Here is a 13,983-nt window from a genome sequence, read left to right as displayed (position 1 = left end):
CGAGCAGAGGGTGCAGGGAGGGGGGCCGAGCCCCTCTTCTGCGTGCAAATGGTGCAAGGAGGGATGCTACGAGCAGAGGGTGCAGGAGGGTCGACATACCTGATGGAGGGGGAGACGGTGGTTGCCTGTCGCCGGAGTTCGGATCGCCGGCGTGGGTGCAGGAGAAAGCTGCAGGGGCTGAGGGGGAGAGGCAAAATCGAGAGGGTAAGCCCCTCTCCCTGTCGATAAACCCCTTTTAGGGTTCGGCTGCCAAAAAAAATTTGGATCTGGGTCGGGTTTGGACCCGACCCGGATCCAAAACTTATTTTAAAACTCGAAATGGACAATTTTGGACTCGGTCAAAGTTGACCGAGTCCAAAATATAGACGGACTCGGCCTGGACTCGTTGACCGAGTCCGACTCGGCGTTGACCGAGTCCGGGCCGAGTCCAAAGCCGCACCCAAGTCCGCACCCGTGTCGGGGCGTGTCGACACGGGTGCGGCAACCCTTTAGCCGAGTCCGTGTTACATAGGTTGGGACAATTTTTTTGTTTTTAGGTTCAAGGTGGACACGATACTCTCGAACACCATATTCTCGCACGCCCCTGGTATCAATGATAACATCACACGCACGCCCCTCACAGTTGCACCGGGTTCTAAAAATATTATTTTGCAACCATTTTGTCGGGGCCGACTCTTGGGATATGGTCAATACATGACGGATGGTTAACAAATTTTCGATGCTCTCATCGAACACTACGACTTTCACCTCGTCATTCCCTTCAACAAGCGACTCACCCTCGCTCTCACTATCGGACGCAGACTCAACAATGCCCTATGCTAGATGAGTGTTCGTATTCATGGTGGGACACTTGGACGCAATATGTCTTAACTCTTGACACCTAAAACAACGAACGATGGACTCACCAGGCTTACCTTTGAATCGGGTGTGGTATGTGGGTCCAGATTGGTCGGGTTTGTTAGGGTCGACTCCAGGGGTGGGCTTTGAGTCTTCTTTCCTAGGGGAGCTCGCTCTCCTGGTTGGAAAACTCGACTTGGGTTGACTGGACTGATCACTACGAGATGTCCTATGTTCCTGCCTCCTTTTCAGTTTCTCCACATTCATGGCATAACTACTTGTCTGATCTAATGACGCGACTGTAATACAACTGAAGTCGTCAGCAATAGTAGGACGGAGGCCAAAAATATACCTCGTGACCTGTTGGCGAGCGGTCTCCTCGATCTGCACTCGTAGGGAAAGACGATGAAACTCAGCAGTGTACTCTGCCACGGTACTGCTGCCTTGACGCAGGGTCAGGTACTCCTTGTAGGCCCTCTCAGTGTGATCAGACGGCACAAACTTAGACTGCATCTCCTCCCATGATTGCACGCGCTCTAGTCTCTGTCGTTCTCGCGACTTCTGCAACTCAACCCACCACGTCTGGGCTAGGCCTCTCAACCGAGTGGAGGCTAGGGAGACACGAAGGTGCTCAGCTACATCATGGTAGTCAAAGAAGAACTGGACGGCATAAGACCAGTCGAAGAATTGCTCCGCGTTGAACCGACCTGTGAACTCTGGAAGCTCCAACTTCACCCCGTACGTGGAGGGGCGCTTTGGTGCTCTTTGCTGACGGTCCTCCACCATGTCTGTGGGGTACTCGTTCTAAAAAGTATCATCGTCCCACACTGCTCCATCATCGCGGTTTTGCTCGTCTGGCTGCTGGTGCTGTTGTACTCCGACAACGTGTGGTCGACGCTCAGGTCGCGCCAGTCCCTGCTGGATCTGCCTCGGACTGGTTGGCCCGTGGGCGGGAGCCAGCTGTGGCCGGCGTTGGGGCACCGGGATGATAGGAGGTCCAAGGTAAGGTGGATGGGTCTCGGGTTCTAGGTGGATAGGAATGGCATAATATGGGTTTGGGTTAGGATACTAGAGTTGGGTCGGATACGGTATTGAATTCTGGATCAAAGTTGGGTTGATGGGTTGGTTCGGGCTTGGGTACAGGGTTTGGTTGGTATATTGTTGGGTTGATTCACCCGATGGGATGTGGATCGGGTCTATTCCTAAACTACTCGTCGGACCCAGATGTGGATAGGTTGGATCGGGGATCGAGTTATGGGGATAAGAGGCTTGGTTTGAACTAGATCCGAGATCCATATGATTGTGGGTCTGGTTTCGACCAGGCTCAAATCCAAACTAGAGCTTTGTTCGGGTCCGATACGGGTCTGGGTTGGCATTGGATCTATTTTAGGGCTCAAAAATAATGGGTTGGACCTGGTTCGGGGCAGTCCGCGAACCAGACCCAACTGGGTAGGTCGGGTGAAGGGGTTAGAGACCCAGACCCAACGGATGGTCCCAGCGAACCGGGTTTGTGTCCTGTTGAGGTGAATAGTGGACCAGACCCTCTTGGGTTCGACCCAATCCAAAGAGGCTCACCTACTCCCGCTCGCGGATGTCCTGCCACGGGGCCTCCTCGCGCGAGATGAGGAGGGCAGAGAGGATCCTTACCGGGTCGGGTTGACAAACCCAGGCCTGGAATAGGACCTAGCGTGATGCTGGGGTCCTGCAGACCCGACCCGGTCTGCGGCGCAGTCCCCGCGTATCGCTGCCACGAGCCCAGGCATACGGCTGGACCCAGCGTGACGTTGGGGCCCTGCAGGCCTGGCCCAACCTGCGACACAGCCCCTAGGCCTGCGGCAGAACCCGGCGTGACGCTGGGTCCTGCAGGCCCAGCCCTGCTTGCGGCGCAACCCCTGTGACTCTAGGCCAGGGCAGTACTGCACCTGCGATGTGGGGTTGCCCTACCCTATTTTCCTGGTTCAGATGGAAGGTACCAATCGTGTGTGACACTGTTGCTGTCGAACCTGGGAGTGGGGGGGAAATGTTGGTTGCGGGACAGCGACACAGTCGGCCTGAAAGAGTGTCGGCTGGACTGTTTTCGCACCTGCCACGACCTCCAACTCAGCCCCCATCCTTTGCCTTGAGGTCGCGCATGGCTCCACCGGCGATTCAAGAGCGGCGACTCGTCCTTTGACCCCCATCAAGTCGCCGTGATATGCTTGCCACATCTCGGCTGATACGCAACACGTTTTCCTACATCTTCGTCATCATTTCCATCATCCGCAGCATTGGGTCTGTGTTGCCGGCATCCTCCTACTCGATTTTCGTCGCTGGATCGCCCCTCACCTCTGAAGCCATCTCATTGACGAAGGAAGAGGCGCTGGCTCTGATACCACTTTGATGCAGTGGGGGTGTCGGCTTCCTCGTTCCTTGACGATGAGTGTTCTTGCTGATGGCAGTGAAGGCACAACCTCCTTGACACAACCTTCAGCCTCACGTATCCCTGATGGTGGCTATGCAAAGGCACGACCCACACGGTCGCGTGCTGAATAGAAAAGAATAATAATGCCTAGCACTATGGTGAGGCTTGATTTTTATTTCAATATCAATATCAATGTCAAGAACAATGTGCTGAATGTAAATGGAGAAAAGACAAACAATGAACAATAATAGAAAAAGGGAAAACGACTGGGAAAAAAAAGGAACAATGCTGAGCAAAAAGAAAGGCTGCGGCTAGTCTCTCCTCCTGCACGCAACCCTAGATGAGGCTTTTAAAAGCCCCATCTGGATTCGGGGCACGGGTCATGCGGTATGGGTATGGGTCCATCCTGCCCTGCATCACATAGCTAGTGCCAAACCCTTGTAGAACAACTGCCTAAGGTAAGGGAGTCAAAGAATCAAGAAGAAAATTGCTAATATAATTACAGTTCCAGCTAATCATGCAAAGGAATTTGAGCAATATTGTGGCAATGATCAATCAACAGAGGGTGACATGGTTGTGAATTAAAAATGCAAGAGAAGATGTTCATGAATTACAAGCTTCACAACTACAAACAGGAAGTGGGATGTCCAGTCCAAAAGAACTGCCACCAATCATTAGTATTTATTCTTGAAGAGCATGGCAAAAATGATATAATCAATCCATCAATAGAAACGAGGAATTTCAAATGAGAAGATCTAAGCATCCATCTTGGAGGTTTCTTTCTTATGAAGCATTTACTCATGGATTCCAAATCTTCTTTCATGAAATTGATAAGGTCAAAGAACCCACAATATTTCAAAAAGCTATAAAGGATTGAAGCAATAAGCGAAGAAATAGAGATGATGCACATTAATAGCACATGAAATGTTGTGGATTGACCAAATGATAGAAATGTTGTGGGAAGAAAGAAGATATATAAGGCGAAATATAAGTCTGATGAAACTGTAGAAAGATTTAAGGTACAGTAAGTGGGAAAAATTATAACCAGCAATATAGAATGAGGAAACATTCAGTTCATTGGTGAAAAATGTCACTGTATGTTATTCTGGCATGTATGGAACATCCAATTAGATTCTATCTAGTAGACTCAAAATGATTTGCTTGTCAACTCAACAGATCTATTTATAGTTGGAAGCAAGTTTCAGTGACATGGTTCCAAAGTTTTTATAATTCTCTACAAAATGAAAGTTTCATAAGGTCTATACCGGATAATTTGAACATAAAGAATAAAAAGAATGGTTATTATCCTATTACCCGTTGATGACAATAATAATTGGAAGTTCAAAGTTATTGATAATGAAGAAATTAAAGACTTCCTTCACAACATATTCAAGAAGGAGCTTGACAAGCTAAGATAGTTTATTGAATTTGAGGTGGATTATGATCAATCTTCTATGACTGACTTGGCAGAACTATGCATTGGATATGTTGGAAAGACTCAAATTATCTGATTGTAAACCTATCAATACTCTTGCTGCACTGGGAGAGAAAATATTAAAAGAAGCTGGTAAACCTATTAATAATGCACAGCCGCATCGAAGTATGGCAAAAACATTACAATATCTAACAATAAGACATACAGGCATTACTTATGTGGTAAATCAAGTACAAAAATGTATACATTGTCCTACAAATGTTAATAAGGAACAATTAGAAGAGATAATAGATATGTGAAAGGGACCATATGACATGGTTTAGTCTATCATATAACAAAAATATTAGATAATCAACAAAGTTCAGCTTTTATCTCACCATCATCTTCCCCGAAGGTGCCACAAAAGCTCCCCTTTTTTCTTTTAATATTGTGGGTGTAATGGGTCACCCACTTTAATATTGATGCAGATTTTTAATGTCATTTTCTATGCATTTTTTTAGTCGCAGCAGCTAGAATTGCCAGATCCTCTCTTGATCTAGATTTAAGTCTTCCCTCCTGCTCTTTGATGGAGTTGTATCGTTTCTCAGTGTAATTGTTTTTCTTTTTTTTCGTGAGCTCAAATTAGTGCTTGGTCTTAGATCTGTTAAGCATGTGCATAAGAAAAGAAGAAAAGATGGGACAACCTTGTGCTAATGAAGATCCTCAAAATAGTAATGTTTTATTTTTATTATGATTTCGGATGAAAAAATATCAAGTTTTAATGTTAACAGTTTTGAACAGGTTCTGCAACTACTGTTGTCAATTACAGCAACACCTCTTTCAGTTTCAACTGTCAGAAGTGCAGAATTGTTTGTCTCTAAAATACAAATGGAACTTTATGTGGCAAGGGTACTTGAACCTTGTTTGCCAATTCTTTTGCATGGAATTATTAGAGTACTTCATAATCGTAGTGATCTACAGAAGTCATTACTAGATTGCCTTGTTGTTCTACTGGAAAGATATGCACCCATTGTGTGGGATGGATATATTCAATACCTCAGACCTTATTTACGAGCTTTCTCTGAGGAACAGAAATCCAAAAAAAAGTGGAATAGCTAAACGGGTGCCAACTTATGTTTTTTTATTTAGTCTCCTCTTGCAATAATGATTTTTTTTTCATTTTCACTAATTTTTATTTGTTTATACTTTATGATTAATGAATAAGTACTCTAGTTTATTAAGTGTAGATTTTTTAATTTTTTTAGGTTAAACCCTGAGAAACATGGAGGCTTATGCCTCACTACGCTTCAAGGCTTACACCACTTTCTTGTTTTCGAAAAACGCCTCAATGCACCTCTCGCCTTTAAAAACCTTGGTTACCATAAGGTAGAGACTCCCTGAAAAGCACATTGTTTTAATTGGGCAACCACTCACTGAAAATCCCTTTTGAGGTAGCTATAGGAGGTTTAAACTTGTTGGTCACGATGGTGTATAGCCCTGTTAAAGTAGTAAGAAAGGGTTACTCTGGCAGAGCTTAAAGACATTGGATCCTTTGTGTCAAGCTGTTGGTGTGTTGGCCACGACTTAAACACTTGACTATCCATGAAAGGCAGTAATTTACCTATGAGGGGGACTGATATGCATAAATTTGAAGAGTTCCCATGCAGCAATAACAATAATCCCCCTTGTTTGAATTGAGGCAACTGGATCAATTCCTCATAAACAAAAGTTTTTTTGAAAAGGCTTGTAACATCAAAAGATCGACTAGTCCCAGATCTTCATCAAATCATAGCTCCATCCAAATTACACCGGCCAACAATGGAAGAAACCATTTTGACTAGCAACATGGTGGCTTAAAGTTACATGTCCTATAGACCTAGTCAAAGAGTAGCATCCTCAACCAGTGGAAGGCCTTGGGTAGCATTCAGGCTCATTTGCAAACTTCGACATACGTAGAAAGCATTAATAATGTGGGCAAGGGAGCAAGCTAAAGAACCATTCAAAGAGGTAGAGAGACTAGAAAAGGAACTACGAAACTTACAGCAAACACCAGAAGACCTTAGGTCAAGATTCTGAAAGGTGGGATAGAGGAAGAATACCTGAGCTTAAGAGAGTAGATTGAGACTTGGCATATTAAGGACAAGATGAAATGGACGCAGAGAAAAAAAATGGTACAAACATGGAGACCAGAACAATAGATTCTTCCTTTCTCTCACAAGAAGGCTATTAACTTGACACCTCATCTTCACATTTGTGAGACGATTTTGAGTCACCACCAGGCTATATAGGATGCTATAAAGTTCTATCACAAAATGTTTTGAAGGCATCAATGCCAAGAAAACCTAAAATTCCAAAATCCGGATGAAATGCAGAGAGAATTTCTGAAGGAATCATGGAAGAGGACAAACAAGTAGTTTCGTTGATGAAGAATAAAAAATCCTTGAGCCCAAATGGATTCTCAGTGGAGTTCTACAGATTTTATTGGAATGACAGCAAGAGCTCATGCAGGTGATGCAGGAATTACATGCAAACAGCAAACTCCTCAAAGACATTGGGAAGTCTCGTATGATACTCATCCCTAAAGAATCTGATCTCCCTACTAAAGACAACATACAAGATTATTTCAAAAATGTTTGGCAAAGAGATTAAAAAAGATACTTGGTCCATTTTTGAAAACCAGCAATCTTTTATATCAGGAAGGAGTATCCAAGAATGTCCTATATGAGCAAATGACACTATTCATTTCATCAAAAAGAAAAGTTACCGGCATTCTTTTCAAAGATTGATCGAGCAAAAGCTTTTGACTCAATAGATTGAGACCAGTCGGGGAAACTGGAGCGAAAAGTGATTCGGGAAGCGGAAGCGGGAAGTGAGGCACTTCCAAAATTTTAGAAAGCGGGATGCGTGGGATGACTTAAAAGCGAACCAGGAATCATCTTGGAAGCGAGGAAGAAATGAAAAAAGAGAAAAAAGAAAGAAAAATAAAAATGAAAACACAAAAAAATGAAAAAAGAAGAGGAAGCGAGCTTCCCCTAAATTGGGAAGTGTGCTTCCTAGCACGTTTCGGAAGTGCCACGTTTCATGCTTTGAGGAAGCATGCTTCCCCATGTCCTATGGCGCTTCCGATAACCCTGATTGAGACTTCCTATTCTATTATATGGGCAGGACAGACCTGGTGACTTATTGGTTGGATTAAAGAATTGTTGGGGCCAGTATCTATAGTCATCAGTATGAACCACTGTCACCGATATCAACGATATTTTCAAAATATTGCAAGAAATACTGATATTTTAAGGTAGCCGATATTAAAGGTAATATCTTGAGATATTTTCAAAATATCGTCAGAAGACAAATAATATCGCGATATTTTTGGAAAAAACTCTTTTATTTTAAGTTTGCATTTCCTGTTTTTTTGTTTCTTTTATATTTTAAAACCTTTAAAACATGTTTCTTAATATGTTTGGAAGAAAAACAATGCAAAACTTATTGTTTTTTTAGCTTTCTTGTTGTTATTTATATTTTTTTCAATGTTTTAAACTCCCGAGATATTCCCAAGATTTATCAACTTTTGAAAATCTCTCCAAGAAATACCCTTGCCAAGAAATTAGCTTTAACGATACAGGTGACTATCGTATGAGAGGGACTGATGAATACTTGTGCCCAACTAGAGTGCCATTCCATATAGTAGGTGAAGGTTTCACAATGCTGTTAAGGAAAGCAAGTTGAAAGACAGTTCAATAGGGGACTGCACTTATCCATCCTTGCTGGTTTCACACATCTAATTTATGTGGATGATTTACTGATTGCAGGTAAAGCAACGAGAAAGGAGATGTGGAGGATGTGGCCACTCTTGAAGCTTTTCTCTCTGCCTCAGGACTTGGCACCAATGAAGACAGGTGTAAGATTGTGCTGCTGAATGTTGATTCTTGGACTACACATTTGGTCACTTTTAAATTTTAATTCCCTTGTTGCAGAAAAGGTCATGCCAATGCATATAGCAAAGAAAAACAGCATCAAATTGATACGTTAAGAAACAGGAATTACAAAGGGAAATTTTCAAATGCCCACCAAAACTTTGGGTCAAATTCATGTGCACCCAAATTGGTGTTTTTCAGACACCCGGGCCCCCAAAAAAATGGTTTATCACTAGTTAAGCAAATGTCTTTGTTCATAAACCACCATCAGTTTAATGCTAGATTAGTGTTAACTAATGATTCGATTTTACTATTTTACCCTTATAACAAACATAATTCTTCTGCATGCTTGGACTAAAACTCTTTTGCCCTTCAAACATGAAATTCTTGCGATCTTTATCTTTTTGGAAACATTCTCATTTGCTTGAATGAGGGACTGGAAATTGGGTTTCTCTCTGATGGGTTCATCTTGGTATCTTTTTTTTGTTCCCTTTTCTTGAAAAAATAAAAAAATGCCTTAAAGTCACCAGAGAAAGGTGTGGTCGATAGAATGAGATTTTCCGGAGAATAGAAGGTAAAGAGAAGAAAGATGGTTCCTTTTGGGGGCATGTTGAGTTTGGGGGGAGAAAGAAAATATGTTGGTTTCAAATGCTCATCTTAACATTTTTTTTCCTTTCATTACCACCTGAAATTGAACTTGAATGCAACAGGCAATTCTGCAATGGCTTCAGTGAGGAACTCATTTGACTTTCCTCTTGTGTTCAGTCAATCTATAGATACAGTGTGGAGGAGAGAGAGAGAGAGACCATGGAAGAAAGTTATACGTTAAATAGAGTTGCTAAGAAAGAATGCAAGGTGTTACATTCCTAGGCCCATGGGTAGGTCTGAGTTCAAGCTATAGATCGGTTAGGTTTGAGACAGGGTCAACAGGAGCACGTTTAGTTTGGGTTTGGTCATGGTTTAGTAAAAAATTTGGTTTTCCCAAATTACAGCAGATAAAATGTTGAAATTTTAGTAGGGGCTTTGGAACACATTAGACAAGCTTGAATAAAAATTTCAAGATGTTGGGATCTATCGTTTGGGAGATAAATTCCTGAAAGTTCTGGGATTTTCTGGGGACAGGGTTTTGTTTGGATTTTGACCTATGTCACACGGACTCGGCTTGGGAGGCGATGCACCCGCGTCGACACGTCCCGACACGGGTGCGGCTTCGGACACGAGGCAGACTCGGTCAACGGGTGTCGGACTCGGTCAACGCACTTGGACCGAGTCCGTCCACATTTTGGACTCGATCAACTTTGATCGAGTCTATTTTTGTCTATTTTTTAGGACAAAAAATGTATAAAAACTAAAAAAATATCTTTTATATATTTTTTTAAAAATATATATACTGTGCAGCTGCACAGTCTGTCTTTAGCAGAAAGACTGTTTAGTTGCAGTCCTTAGCAGAAACAGTCTTTAGATATATTTTTTTTTAAATATATATACATATATATATATATACCCGTGTCCTCGGGTCCAAAAATTTTTAAATTGAGCCACACCCGTGTCGCACTCGTACCCGCACCCATGTGACATAGATTTTGACAGACCCCAAGAGATTAATTTATTTCTCTCAGAATATCAATCAGAAAATTATAAAAAATTCAGGGTAGGCTTGAGATAAGCTAGGGAAGGTTCGGTTAAAATTTAAAGTTCAGGGTCTTTAATGTCAGGGAGATAAAAAATAAGGGAACACAGAAAACGAGATGGGGTCTGGACTGGTTTCAGACTGGGATTTGGTAAACACAGGTTACGGTGTCGAATTTATTTCTCCACACTGAGAATGATTTTTTATCCGGTTTTTTGTGAGTAGATTAAGGACAAGTAGGTTAGCCTATGGTTAAATTTGCAAGTTGGAACTAGGTCAGGTTTGGGAGAAACGTTTGAGTGCAGTCACGTCAGATTCTGCAATTATCAACAAAATGTTGAACCTGAGGTTAGGTTTAACGAGTCTAGAGAGTCTAAAACCGGGCTCAAACTTAAGGCTTGGACTTGGTTGACTGACCAGGATTTTAAAGGGCTAGCTAGAGGGTCTTCTAAAGGTCCACAGCTGGAAGATGGTCCAGGGAAGTCGACTTGGCTAATGCGGTTGGTTCTACCGATTTGCTTGATGTGGTTGAACGATCAAGACTTAGGCTTGCACCAAGTCCGGTTGGAGTTGACCAAAAAGAGGTCTCGGCTCAAAAGAAGAAGCCTACTTCAGAGAGAGAGAGAGAGAGAGAGAGAAAGACGAGGGCCTAGGGGCCAAGGGGAGAAATGAGGAAGGCCTACAGCCAAGGGCGAGAGAGAGAGAGAGAGAGAGAGAGGAACTTCCAAATCCATTCAACTAATTTCATATATGTCTTCCTTGTAAAAAGGAGATACAAGCCTATATATAAGCTGAGAGGGCTTCATAATGCAAAATGATAAAACCTAAGAGGCTCCTTAGAGACTCAAATCTATTTAATGGATAATACATCCTTAGACTTGCCTAGTTAGATAACACCTAGGGACTTAGATAGCACCTTCCTAGCAGCCTTCATGTCCTTCTAGGCATCTTCAAGAGAGGAGGTCGACCGCTCTAGGTGGGGCCCCACATGGCTGGCTGGCCTTAAGGGTGTCCTTTGGATCCGAGTCCATCTAGACTCTAAACAGGTTTGGCTCCTTCTTGCTCTGTCCCGTCCAACACCGAACTAGATCAAGGTCCCAAATATAGAATGAAGTGATGCCCCAAATCAAATGTCTCACTTAGATGAGGATGCTAAAAATGTTGATGTGACACCTTAGGGGTGGTTCCCACTGCAGGGTAGAACTTGAATCCAGATATGCAAGAAATGGGTCTTCATTGATTGCCTGGACCACAGAACTAGGATTTGGGCCTTCCACAACAAGAACTGGGTCTTCAACATTTGGCTCTGTAGTAATGTTTGGATCCACCCAATCATTTGGTATAACGAATTTGGATCTAAGTACGTCATACTTGGATTAATTTGAGCCAATGAGTGCAGATCAGGGTCTTCTACACTGAGATCCACTTTGCTTGACAAGGGCAATGGATCTGGAGCACGATCCTCTAAAATTTGGACCGTATCAGAAGGATTGGATAACATGTCTCGTAACACCTACAATATTGCAATTGGAAAAGGCTTATCCTATAATTTGGTCATCTTAATAAATAATAATAGAAGTTTTAACGGTAACTAACCTAGGTTTCATTTGCTTAACCAAGGAAAAAACTTTGTTGGGCAAATGGAAACCCCCAAAAGTTTGGTATGCAAACGAATTGAACAGAAAATTTTGGTGGGTCTTTAAAATTTCCCAATTACAAACAGCCTCCACATGTATGTGCAGAAGAGAGAGAGAGAGAGAGCTATGGTTTCAACTACAAGACAGTTTCTTGGCCCACCCTTGCTTGGAAATCAAAGTTAAACTTTCAGATTTATTTCACATAGTCCATTTACTATTCCACTTAATTGCAAATTCCTCTAATGGCATTCACTCTTCACTGCCGAATCTGAGAATTTAAGAATGGTTTTGGTTGAATGTTTCAGTTTATCAAAATAAATACAAGAAAACAAACAAAAGGAGCAGAATTTTTCAAAACAAAGTCAAAAAGTTAATGCATGACCAGAAGGTAGGACTGGCAAACGAGCCGAGCTTGGGCTCTTCGGGCTCGACTCATTAAGGGTACACCCCAGCTCAAGCTTGGCTCATGAGCTTGTCATGAACCGAGCCGAGCTGAGCCCGAGCTTGGCGAGCCGATCACAAGCTGGCTAGTTTTTTTTTAAATTATTTTTAAGTATTTTTTAAGCTTGATAATATATATAATATATATAAAGTACATATAATATATATAATAAATGTATAAAACATATACAATATGTATATTATTATATATAATATATGTATAAACATATAATATATACATATATAATATGTAAAACAAGCTGAACTTGCCATGTTTGTGCTCAGCTCATTTACCTAAACGAGCTGACATGTAGCTCGGATCGCCGAGCTCAATTTCCGACCCGAGCCGAATGACGAGCTGCCATCTCGTTTCCCAGCCATACCAGAAGGTCCAGTCCATCCATAGAGATTTGGAGTAACAAAATGGGAGCAATTTAGAATTATTTTTCTGAATGTTTATATACAGGGGAATTTGGAATTTTTACAAGATCGCATGAATACCCTAGTGAGTGATGTCATCACATGATTCTAAGTGGACAAAAAAATTTACCAATGCCACACATGCTACAGTTTTGTTGGATGAGAACTATGTAAGCAAAAGCGCTAGGCAGTGTCTAGTCAGTAGATCCCTAAAAAAACTAGTCAAGGACTAGTCGGCACCTCAATTGAAAAATAAAAAAGTATACAAAATATGGAAAAAAAATGTTTAATTCTTTCTATAATAAGATATTTTCATCTCGCAAATACAAAATTACACGTGCTTTCACAAAATATACATAACTATAATATACATATATATATAACTGTACACACACGCATATTATATATATATATATATATATATTCAATTTGCATAACATATTAAGTGTAATAAAAAAATTACGCTTTCAGCCTTTCACAAAAAAATTGATTTAAACACACATACAAATATATATTATATTCATCTATAAATTATATTCCCAAAAAAGCAAAGTCACACACACACACATATATATATATATATACAAAATTAACCAAGCATGTTTTCATCATTTCACAGAACAAATCACAAAAACACACACACATATAATTATATATACAAAAATATAATAGAATACATGCAATAATAATAAAAAATGACTAAACCATCCTCGTGCCATGGCGACGGCAGCTTAGTCGGCGTCTAGGCACCATAGTCAGCACCTAGTCGGCAAAATAGGTACATTTTAAGTTACCCACCTAGGAATTGCAAAGATTAAAGATTTTACTTACACCTAGGCCAACTAGGTGAACTAGTCAGTGCCAGATCAGCACTTTTTACTAAGATGAGAAATACTAGAAACTAAATTATAGAAGGTTTTGTCAATTAAAATAGTTTACATCATGATAGCTCATACATTTCTAATTTTAATTGGGATACAACATGTGATACTAAAAAGAATATGATCAAGAAATTCTGTTATTTAGTATATAAAGCATCTTCCTCAACTTCTCATCCAGAAGTTGTAGACATGTGCTGCAAGTTTGAAGAAATTAATTTATTGATCATATGTCAGTCCATTTTAAGATTTTTCCATCGGATAGATTGAGTGCTTGCTTATAGTTGCCTCTCTTCCAAACAAAAGCATTATAATATCCTTTTTTGTTGAGCAAGCTCTTTCTGAAAAAATCAAGCTTCCACTTTGTGTGTTCCCCCCCCCCCCCCCCCATGATCAGATATATCATGATGC

At 41.4% G+C, this 13,983-nt stretch overlaps 1 protein-coding gene and 1 long non-coding RNA gene across 3 annotated transcripts in view; one reads left to right on the top strand and one right to left on the bottom strand.

Moving 5' to 3' along the window:
• The window catches only part of LOC149817614 (uncharacterized), a 40,202-nt gene that overhangs the window by 20,218 nt on the left and 6,001 nt on the right, over positions 1–13,983 (bottom strand). The window lies entirely within an intron of this gene.
• On the top strand, positions 7,166–8,660 carry LOC149817615 (uncharacterized). Its single transcript, XR_016427421.1, has 2 exons — positions 7,166–8,548; positions 8,627–8,660. It is a non-coding gene; the product is annotated as an uncharacterized LOC149817615 (long non-coding RNA).

Source organism: Nuphar pumila, chromosome 13, assembly GCF_984573655.1.
Source record: "Nuphar pumila chromosome 13, dmNupPumi1.hap1.1, whole genome shotgun sequence".
Lineage (NCBI taxonomy): Eukaryota > Viridiplantae > Streptophyta > Magnoliopsida > Nymphaeales > Nymphaeaceae > Nuphar > Nuphar pumila.
The sequence above is the reverse complement of the archived record's forward strand: the minus strand, read 5'-3'. Positions and strand labels throughout refer to the sequence as shown.